Genomic DNA, 12,052 nt, shown 5'->3' with positions numbered 1-12,052 from the left:
ACCTCCGCCTCTGAAAAATGGACTGGGGCTGCATCCTGTGGAGGCGCCGGTGACCACAAGGTAGGCGAGTAGTAGCTGCACTGGTGCCGCCACTTCCTGCTGTGCCCTCCTCTGCCATGGTGCTGGGTGAGAAAAAAGAAGAAAAAGGAAATGGAAGGAATTCAGAAGATGAAAGGAAGAACTAAAGAAGTAAAGAGAAAACCAAACAAAAGTACAAATACGTCACAGAAAAAGGTAAAAAAAGACAAAAATGTAAAATACATAAACACAAAGATACTCACTCATAATATAAAGGTAAATGAGAGGTGGATGAGTGGGATAGGGTAGGATTCCAAGGATTTGACTTAGATTAAATAATCAGGCCATGTACATGCACAGAACCGGAATGCAGGTAAAACGACAGGGCCTCCCCTATGCAAGCATCGCACTCCTGTATGAATGGGCCGACAAGTACTTCCACCTGCTCGCGGAGTTCCGCTGAATTCTGCTGAGTTTTTTGGTCACTCCACAGAATTTTCACCTTAGTGATTTCATATGTGAGGTCATACGCAGTGCGTGGCGCGGGTGCAAGTCCTAGTTAATGCGGCTGACTATAACTGGTGAGTTTCTGTGTTTTTTTAGTTCAAAACATTAATGTTGTCACTAAGAAATTCAGCTAACTTTCAGTGCATTTTTAAGGATTTTTTTAAAATGACAACAGATATTTTTATTACACCTAAATATGACATTACTTTAACCTTTAGTTTTCTAAGTGAACTTCTAGTTTTTTTTAAAGTAAATTAATTATTTTTGTGAGTGTATGTATGATAGAATGGCTGTATAATTAATATATGTTGTGTTTGGACAATATTTTAGTAAAATATTTTTTTTATTATAACCAAATAGCATATGGTATACAGTTTGCAAAATTCCTTGTAAAATGTGTGTGAGTCTTAAACAGATAACATTCTAAAGAAATTATTTATTTGTTCATTTACTCTAACTTTGATAACTAGGTATTTCACCAGTAATCTTTCTTTTCAGGTGTCAATGCTCTCACGAGAGGATTGCGGGAAGCTTGCAAGAGACTCGCAAAATCGAAAACTTCTACATTTTATTGTGATCTATTCTAAATAGTTCTGTATCATGTTTGCAGTTGCTATTTGATGCTAATGTATAATTGTGTAGTGAATAAAGGGTGGCTGGATTTTTTTTCAATTGTTTTGTAAATGTGATGGCTTTCGTGAGACACTTGCAGGAGCCAGACACACAATCCCCTGTTTGAACTCCGAGAGGACTGTACTTCCTTTTTAAGTCTCACAAATCTCTTGTGCAATTGAATATTTAGGACCAAGTTTATTACAGTTTTTTAGTATTATTTTCAACAAAATATAACATAAGACATGTTGTTTGAGGTACAAAAATGAATGGTGTATTGTTCTATAACAGATATAAAGAAGGTATTTTTTCTTACTGTCTTATGAGACGCCCACAAAACATCGGGAGAGGCCAGGGGAGAAAGAACACCCTTCTTTATTTAGAAGAATATTCCATCCTTTGTGCTTCATTTTAATAATGAACGTTTGTGAGAGTACACCTATTTGGCTTGCTCTCCTCTCCTGTTTGGCTTTGAACAGAAAGATGTCTTCATTTGATTCAGATGAACTGCCAGGGGCTTCTGCACCAGCCTAGCCATCTAAGCCAATCAAGGAATCCTTGGTATGGCAATTTGAGACCAGGTGCCAAGAAGGTTTCTACAAAGTACTTCACCTGTAAACAATGCAGCAAAGATTTTAGGCAGGGTGCAACAATAAGCAATATAGTATGAGTACCACATGGATGTGGAGAACTATGCATCCACAAAGGCTTGCACAGGCAGAATTGGCTTGTGCTGTGGAGCCAGACAACTCAATAGGGACGTCAACATCATTTGCTCCAGGAGATAATGTACCTGTGCAGGTTATAAGTGCAGATGCAGAACATAACCCAGCTTTTTTCAATGAAGCGCTATTTTACGTCTTGTGCAAGCAGATCATTTTTTTATCAGAGACAATTAATTTTAATATCAAAAAGATATTAATAATTTTTGAAAACACAAAGTGTTTTTTATAGTTGTTGAAAATTGTTAACAAAAGCATCTCTTTTTAGAGCTACCCTCTAGTTTTATTATATGTGTTGTTTTGACTGTTTTCCTTTTTTCCCCTTCTTAAAATCTCTTTAGAGACTCTGCGAGAGCCAGGTATTAAATCCCTTGCATTCAGTCTGAGGGGACAGCACTTCTTGGTTTCCACTTGTGAGCCTCTCGGTGAGATCGTACCAAATTTCTAAGTCAGCCAATAGTAAAGCACATACTGTTTATGAAGTAACTGTACACCATACACACCGCAGTTGGTCACAACCTAACTTAATTTTGTAACTGCCAAACACCTCCCAATTACATTTATAATTTTGCCACCCTCCCATTTTTTCTCTCCTCATATAACTCCAGATAGATCCTGAGGCTTACTCATTCTGCTGAGCACTCCCCTTGTGACTGAGATCGCCATACAGCACTATGGTTCACCTCTAGATTTTAGGACACAACTTCATCCACTCAGCTAGAGAACATGCCATTAGTTGTGGTATTGACAAGAATCTTGGATTTCCTAACTTGGATTGACCATAGACATATGAAGTGGTATTAATTGTTACGAATGGTTGAGAGCATTTTGCATTGTGAGCATCTAGATCTGATGATAGTGCACAATGGTGGAAATAACCTAGGCACAATCACGGGTGTTGTGCTTGAAAGCCAAATGAAGGAGACATTATCACAATTGGTGTCTCTCTTTCCTCAAAGTGCCTTTGTCAAAGGTAGGAATGGCAATGGTAAAACATGTTTTGTTGTATGATTTAGAAATCATGGATGCATGTTAATAAAATTGTTTCTGCATTTCTTCATGACCACGGCATGGGCACTATATATCACAACAATATCTGGTTTGGTATGCCAGGTGTCAATAGGCAAGATGAAGTGCACATCACTGCAGAAGGGAACAGGATCTTCCTTATTAACATCAAGGAATGTATCCAGTTCTATATGTAACTGAATATTACATACTATAAATACAAAGGCTCTTGTCAGAGCCACTCTATTTCAACATTATGTGAATATTTCATGGTAAAATTCCCTTTTTTTTAATACTGACACCCGCAAGAGTCTTGTGGGAGCACCCAAAAGCCTGCTCTCACTCTTATATTTGTCTAGTTCCAGCAAGAGTCTTGCAAGCTCAAACATTTAAACTATATTTAATGCATAATAGCTATGTGTCAGGGTGTGAGTATCAGACTGTGCAAACACACAAAACTCTATACTGTAAACTTTCTCTATAGAAAGATTTTCTATACCCCACTTCTTAACTTTTTCTTTTCATACGATCCCGCAAGAGTCTTGCAAGATCATAGAAATTTTGGGGGGAAATATTTACACTTTCCTTAATTACTGTACTTATGTCTTATTGTTCCCACTAGTAGGGTGTGGGGAGAAAGTAGCTCCTCTACTGATACTTCTCAGCAGTACATAGTAGGTTGTGAGGAGACAGGGATTTTTTTACTTACACCCAGACCTACAAATGTGTAAAGATAAGGTGCGGGAGAGACAGTCTCTCCAGTAACACCTTGCATCAAGATTTTGTGTACCCCACTACTTTTTTTTATGATCCCGCAAGACATTCACGAGATAGTAAACATTTTTAGAGGACAAATTGACACTTTATTTTATTACAGTACTTATGCCTTATAGTCCCCATTAGTAGGGTGTAGGGAGAAAGCACACTCTCCAATAAGATCTTTTCACAGTATTACAAAGGTACACAATAGGGTGTAAGGAGACACTGTGGTCTCCTTGACACCTCTCCACAGCCTGAAAACAGTGTATAGTAGACTATGTGGAGAGACTGGACTCTCCACTGACACCTTGCATGAAGGTAACACATGTGTAGAATAGAGTGTAAAGAGACACTGTGTTGCCTCTCCACTCATACCTTTTCCCATGCTCACTAGTATGTAAAGTTGGGTAGGGAATGTACTCATCTCACATGTAAGACATCACTATTCCATAGCAAGTATAACAAGTACTGGCCTCTCCACTGAGACCTCTCCCCAAAGAAATAAACATGTATATGCTAATAGGTATACATAGTATGCTGTGGGGGAGAACTGCCCTGTGTGCTGACAGATCTCACATCATAAACCTCGATAGTACAGTATGTGGAGAGCCTTACCCCTCTCCTGTGACCTGTCTCTTGGATGATGGCTGTCCAAATTAGTCTGTGAAAAGAGGCTTACCTCTCTGGTCACAGCTCTTGCCAGGATGACAGATGTACAAGTAAGGTTTAAATATGAAATTACCTCTATGCTAAGAAGGCTGTTTTGCATAAAATCTACAGAGACTGTGATATGGAAACACACTGCCCTGTCAGCGGCAACATATCCCCAGAGTAACATATGTGCAAAGTAGACTGTGGGTAGAGACTGTTCTCTCTGAGTATACCTCTCTTCATCATGATGAATGTCCGTAGCAGAGAATAAAATGGAGTATCCTCTCTATTGAAAACTGTGTCTTACATAATTGGTCTCCATAGTTGATTGTTGGAAAATACTCACTTCACTTTCAGACATCTCCCAATAATGACAGTCATGTGTAATACTGTGTGCACAGCAGGTAATAAGACTGCCTATTAGAGTATAAAGATGCACTATTCTCTGTGCCAATACCTCTCTCGTGTATCAGAGGTAGGGGTGGGCAGTTAACTCCATTCCACAAACAGAGTTTGTGAGTTTTAGAACCCCACGCTCCGCTCGGAGTGCAAAGTTTGCAAAAACTCCACACTGGCAGTTTAGCAGAGTTTACTGGTGCTACCACCAATTACTTACCCCCTTCCAATGGTGAATATCCACAGTGCTCAGCCTGCCAGTCTCTCCTAGCCTCTTCTGACATTCTCCAGCTATCTGCTGCACACTAGGCTGAATAGGGAGAAGCCTCCGCTGCTCCCTCTCGGACAATTCATTGCGGGAGCCAGCTTAGTGCAGCAGCTAAACCCCAACTGTGAGATAAGCAAGAACTGCAGTGTGAATGTCGTATTGTGTAAAGACATGCTTGCCCCGTTGAAATCCCATGGATGGGCCAGGCATGCTTTCTTGCAGTACGGCATGCACACTGCAGTTCTTGCTGTCCTTTTAGTTGGAGGTTTGCAGCATTCAGTATGGGTGAGTGAGTGGCTCTGTAAGTGGCTATATGGGTGGGTGAGATGAGTGGATGCATGATTCACTGTAGGGGTAACTGAGCAACTGGTCAGTGGCTGTATAAATGAGTAACTGGGTGTGTAAGTGACTGTAAGCATGAAGGAGTGGAGGTTTGAGTGGGTATTTGGTTAAGCGAGTTGGTGTGTAAGTGGCTATTGGAGAGTGAGTGTCTGTGTAGGCGGCTGTATGGGGGAGTGAGCGGGTGTGTGAATGGTTCCATGGTTGTGTGAATGGGTATGTAAGTGGTGGTGTAAATGTATGTGATGTCTGAGTTGTTGTATGGGTGAGTAAGTGTGTCAAGAGGCTGTATGGGTGAGTGAGTGGTTGTGTGAGTGAGTGTATGGGTGAATAAGGGGGTTTGTTAGTGAGTGAATGGGTGATTGAGGGTGTGTGAGTGATTGTATGGGTGCGTGGGTATGTGAGTAGCTGTATGGGTGAGTGAGTGGGTGTGAGTGGCTGTGTAGTTAGTTGAATGGTTAAGTCAATGGATGTATGGGTGAGTGAGTGGGTGCATGAGTGGCTCAATAGAGGAGTGAGTAGGTATGTAACTGATTGTATGGATGTGTGAGCGGATATATGAGTGGTTCTGTGGGTGTGTAAGTGGATGTGCGAGTGCGAGTGGTTCTGTGGAGGATGTCATCAGTGATGTTATCAGAGATGTCATTTGAGATGTCACTTACAATGTTATGAGTAATGTAATTTTTGATGTCATAAGCAGTGCATTGCGGAGCGTAAGTTATAGTTAGCTCAGGTAACTATTACAGCTGAATTTCTAGAATTTCTAGAAAAGTGCATGGTGCTCCAAACTCCAAAGACTCGCAAAGGGTTGAAACCTTTGTACGACTTAATCCGACCTGATTTCACACCACATTAGTGAATGCAACAACACACAGATACTCTATATTCAGTTCAGGCTGACATGCTAGCATCAAAACATTAACACACACATGTGAATAGCACTAACTTGGTGATCCAGGTCGTCCTTGGTTTCGATTCGCAGCAACAGAAAAAATACTGACACCAGTACAGACTTCTGTAGTGAGAGAAAGAGGACTAGCACAGGGGAAACGTAAAATTGTTGTAACCCCAGTGCAAACTTTAGAAGCTGTTACTAAAGCTAGCATACCAAATGCGAAAGCACTACATCCGCGAAGGATACAATGGGCTGATACTCTCACTGCATCAGATGTGGATTTCAGATATGATTCTACATTAAAAACACAAGCGTTCCTGCAGCACGAACAAGTATATCCTCTGCTGAATTAAATTTGAATACATCATTTACACTGATGGGAAGTAAACAGCAGTATAGCTCTGCATGTGCTATAGTGAAAGGACCTATGCGGGATGGTAAGTCCCATCCCAGCAATACGACTGCACAATCTCTAGGAGATTGTACAGCGCTGTTGGCAAAGCTGAAAGCCCTGTTATTGGCACTAAAGTATACAGATCGGGAATCCCCTGCGCTGATAATGTGCGATTTGTTTTACTGTGTGCAGTCGTACAATGAATGTTTTCATTACTGGGACCAGAATTGGTTTACAGATTCCAAGGGTTGCAGAATTAAACATATATTGTTATGGGAACAAGTGGCAAAGCTGAAAGCATGCCTGCCACGGGCTCAAGTTATTCACACCTTGAGTCACCAGTGTGTTGGCATACACATTGCAGGGAATTCACTGGCTGATGAAGCCGCCAAGGCAACAGTGCAAACTGCTGCCGTTGCTGCTATCACTCATTCATGCCCCAAATGCTGAAACTTTAATATATTTAATATAAGGACAAAGCTCTGGCGTTGCTCGGTGGCCTGCAGATGGGAAGAAGTTTTTTTCCTGACCACACCAAGGACGGACCACTAGCACTTTATTAAATAAACTCAAAACAGGCATAAACAATCGAACAACAGGCGCAATATAACACTGGTCTACGGGCAAGTCTGGTAGGAGCCAATAAGCGATGACTGCGCTCCACTTTACCTTGCGAACTGATGACTTTCATCATTGCCAGTACTGTTAACTCTGATTTTAAACTGTACAGCACTTTTATATCTTGGGTTTTAACTGATTTTACTTGAAGATATTTTGCTTCCTATAGCATAATGCTAAAAAAAAGGTGACAATGGCTGATGAAAAACACGGGATATTCGTTTTTTAAACTTTTATTCTTTTTTTACTTCAACCCTTTTTAAGGCTTGTATTTCAATGGTTTTTGGTAACTATGCAAAAATAAAGTAAACTGTAAAACAGTAAACTGTAAACATTATAGCAAGAGGATCGACGGAGACATACTGATAGCTGTCAACGCCTCAAAGTACGGCTCTGCCGTTCCTAAAGGCTTTCCACTCAAACTTTCCTATAAATTAGATGGGCAAAACACACCATATGCTCAAATTACAGGAGTGGGGGATAGAGTTATACCAAACATGGATCGCATATTAGGTTTAATACTAGCTACACACAAGGGTCTGGGCTCTGCATACGCAGGAGTCACCACTACGGTTGTGTTACTGAAGCAACATTACTGGTGGCTAAGTTTGTCTAAACAAGCAAAGAGGCTCATTAGTATGGCGGGCGGACTTTGTCCACCCGTCATAACCCCACGAAATGGGACCGCTTGCAATGCATGTGGCGGTCCCGCACATAAAATTGGGATGGCGAGCGCATCTCGCATTGTTAACATTGCCGCCTGCCGCAATGCCAAAAATGCAAGTTGTGCATTTGAATGCACAACGTGACAGGCACCGCGCTATGCCTGCCACATTGTACATGCAAATGCAGCGGTGTACCATAGGTACCCCGCATGTGCATCCCCCACCCCCCCAAAATACGCGTGGGCCTGCTACGGGCCCTAAATGGCAAGGACCGTTGCCGCCACGGAAAGGCATATCACCGCATGTGTCCTAATATGGATGGCGGTGTCTATCAGACACCGCCACCATATTAAAAACGTTTCCGCCCGGTCGACTCATTGACCGGTGGGAAAACCGGCGGACGATCTTTCCATCTGCTGGGGTCCCCACCATAGTACTATGGCGGGGGAAAATGGCTTGAGGGCGGGAGGGAATGTCGGGCGGATCGCCACTGCCATGCGGGCAGTGGCGACCCGGCCAATTTCTAACGGGCCTCAAAGACTTATGTCTTAAAGTACAACATCTGTCAGCAGATAAAAGGCTCCACCATAGCATGGCCACCACAAACACCATTACTCATCTCAGACAGACCTCTCGCATGTATCTATTTGGATCGCTGCGGCCCCTTAAATTCAGATGAGACGGGGCTTACAAGTACATCTTGGTGGCAGTAGATTCATGCTCTAGATTTCTATGGGTTTGGCCTCAGCGCTCGGCTGAGGCTCGAACTGTTATAAAGGATTTGCGAGTCTTTATCAGGACATATGCAATTGGCACATTAAATTCTGACCGTGGTCCTGTGTTTAGCTTACAAGGAAGCCATGGACAGTATGGGCGTGGCCTTGCGGTACTCCTCCCTGTGTATATGATGCTAAAATGCATGCAATTACAACATAGGCTTTTACAATGCAGTCTTTACATCGCAACTACCATTACATTGCATGGTTTTACAATGCATGCAATTACAACGCATTTTTTAGAAATACCATTACAATGCATTCCATTACAACGCATACCATTACAATGCATAATACTTTTGGGTAAGTGCTGGGTAGTGTAGGGGTAAAAATTACTATTCCCGCGCCAGTGAGTGCAACAGTAGGGAAAGTGTTGGATAGTGTAGGGGTTAAAATTACTATTCCCATTTACCCCAAAACCCATACCCACCCTAATACTAAAAAAGTTCCAGTACTTACCTTATAATGCGCTGTAATGGCATGCACTGTAATGGTATGCATTGTAATGGCATGCATTGTAGTGACGTGTGTTGTAATGGCATGCATTATAATGGCATGCAATGTAAAGGCAGTTGCATTGTAACAGTTGCATTGTAAAGGTAAGTCATTGTAAAGAATGCTATGTAATGGATGTTTCCCCTCCTCCCCCTATCATCCTGAGGGAGATTAGGGGGTGGAGAGGAAAAACCGGGACCTAAAGGAATCCTTACAAGCAAACGTATTAGGTGCGGGCGGTAGTTGGGTCAATCACCTATAGTGTCCAGAGGGCACTAAATATTATGCCAAGAAAATCCTTAGGAGGACATACCCCTATGAGATCTTGTTTGGGACAAGAATGTGGGTACTTGACCTCGATTGTGCCAGCATAGTGGCGGATGTAAAACCATTTGAGCTGAATGATCGTTTGGCTGTTTTACAGGAACTCAATGAATTCCGGCCATTACAAAGCAACGTCCAAGTAAAATGAATCGCCACTCTGAAAGTGAAACCGGTTCTGACTAGACCTGTCTGGGTCCTGAAGATTAGGAACCTGGTCAGAGAAAAGATCGTGGACAAGAAGGAGTTTCTACAGAACACCTGTACCTGTTCTTGTGATTCAAGGATCAGAACAGTACTTCTTCCGCCTCTCGCTGGCAAAAAAGAAAAAAAGATTTGTTTCCATTGCTCTGATCAAACCACACTATCTGACCGATTCTCCACAGCAGGCCACATTAGCTGCAGATCTACTCTCGCTACTATACAGGAAGTTCAGATGGAAAGACTAATAATGTTTCAAGACTCCTCTGCACAAGAAAATAGTACAAATCACACCTGTTGAATCAGAAGAACACCCAAATGAAACTGAAAAGCAATTTACACATCGGCCCAATAATGAACTCTACATCAATGTACCTTCACAAGAAGCATCTGCCCTGCCAGTTCTACAAACACTGCTGAGCTCACAAAGGTAGATCGAACTGGGTCTAGCTACTTCATCAACTTCGATGACTTTTCTTCAGATCCAAGTGAATCTGAGCAAATGCCACCCATTTCCAAGAATGTAAGACTTCGACAATTCTGTCTCTGGCTGGAAAAGACTTACATTGTGTCCCCTTGGTTGCATCTTTGGTTTGCATTAGGGATCCTGTTCCTGTTCATTTGGATTAGTATAGTAACTGTCTTTTTCCTACTACTGAATGGACATTACCTTCCACAACGCTCTGCAGTACAACCTGTGAACTTGGTCTTGAATATATTCCTTAGTGCTTGACTTCCCATGGCCACTCCCAGGAATGGGGAGCAGGAAACGTGTTCAGGGGAATTATGAAGTACTGTGGTGCCTCGGGTATGTCTAATTTCATTTAGAATTTAGAGACTCCAATTCTTTCAACTAAACAGATATAATTCACTCATAGAGACATTTCAGCTAGAGCAATGCAATACGTAACAAAACAATTCCATAAACAAAATAGATCCAGTTTACACAATTTATTAAATGTATTTAAAAACAATTTAAAAAACATATAATCAAAATATTTAGAATAATTGGGAACACAGACAATATACAGAAGGAACAGGAATTACACAAAAATACATCATAAGCATTTCCTATAACTACAAAGGAGGTACAAAATGAGGGTTAATATTCCACAGCAGTCAGAATATTCCTTAATCAATGTGTGTTGTACTTCTCCCTTTGTTTCAACGCGTTTCAACGGACAGTTAAAATATAGCCGCCTTCATCAGGAATATATTAGCTGTCTTCCCAAACACTTCTGAAATTCAAGCAGAATCTATTTTAGCATCTAGTAATAATATATTTTAAACCAATTTAAAACCATGTACATAGAATCTAAACCTAGGATGAAAACAGAATTGCCGTTATCTAAGCATTGCTCACACATTGACATATCACAAAATAATACAATAATGCATCACAGACAACTAATAACTAGAATCACGACAGTTAACAAACATTCCTCAAGCATGGGCATATAAAAAACATTTAAAAGAACCTTAATTCAAAGACTATTTATAAGGGTAGACTCAAGTAGACTTTACCTTAATTCTAAATTTTTGAGATCATAGATCTTTTCCACAGATTATTACAATTAACAAGATTCAGATGTGCCTGCCAATTTTAGCAATTTCAACTGGTTCATGCTGGCTATTGGTACAACATAGCAAGAGCAGTAAGGCTATCCCATTTTGTGAGCCATAGCTAATATACGCCACATACCTGTGACAAAAAACTGCTTTGTAGGATGGGGAAAGGACCTCCTTCCTTAATCCAATAGTCCGCGTTTAATGAGACAATTGGTATCTAAATGAACAATACGACAATATGATATTAGAATTCCATCAGTCTTTGATTCAAATATTGTCAACCACAAATAGATACGTGCGATAGTCTCCAAACACACTGGTAGTCTGAAATCACAATGGAAAATAGAACTTTAACAAACAATCTTTGTCTCAATTGGTACTCCTAGTTATATAACCAAAGATGTGATACTTACATCTTTTTCACGTCTTACTCCTTGTAGTTAAAATCAGGAGTACAGTGTTTATTTTTCCAATATATAAAAGCGAAAATCACACCTACAAAAGAAAGGGTATATATTCCCTTTAGTTATCCGACAGCGCCTAAGTTTGGTCACACAATTTAAATGAAGCTGGATTGTATTACTCACTTCAAATGACGTACAAACTGTAATTAATAATATGCACGCGGTACGATGGCCTTATCCTCATATAATAGGCGTGTGGAGTGTATCTGCACACGATTCAATGTTCAACAAAGCCTAAGGGTTCAAAAATAGACACCCATTAATATCGTTATTCTATGCATTCTTTGAGACTCCGAAATAGAATCAAATTTCTATACTTACATTAAGGTTCTAACTTTTGTATTTAAGGACTCTGGGCATTGGAGCTATATCCA

This window comes from Lissotriton helveticus, chromosome 6, assembly GCF_964261635.1.
Source record: "Lissotriton helveticus chromosome 6, aLisHel1.1, whole genome shotgun sequence".
Lineage (NCBI taxonomy): Eukaryota > Metazoa > Chordata > Amphibia > Caudata > Salamandridae > Lissotriton > Lissotriton helveticus.
This window is presented reverse-complemented; position numbering follows the sequence as displayed.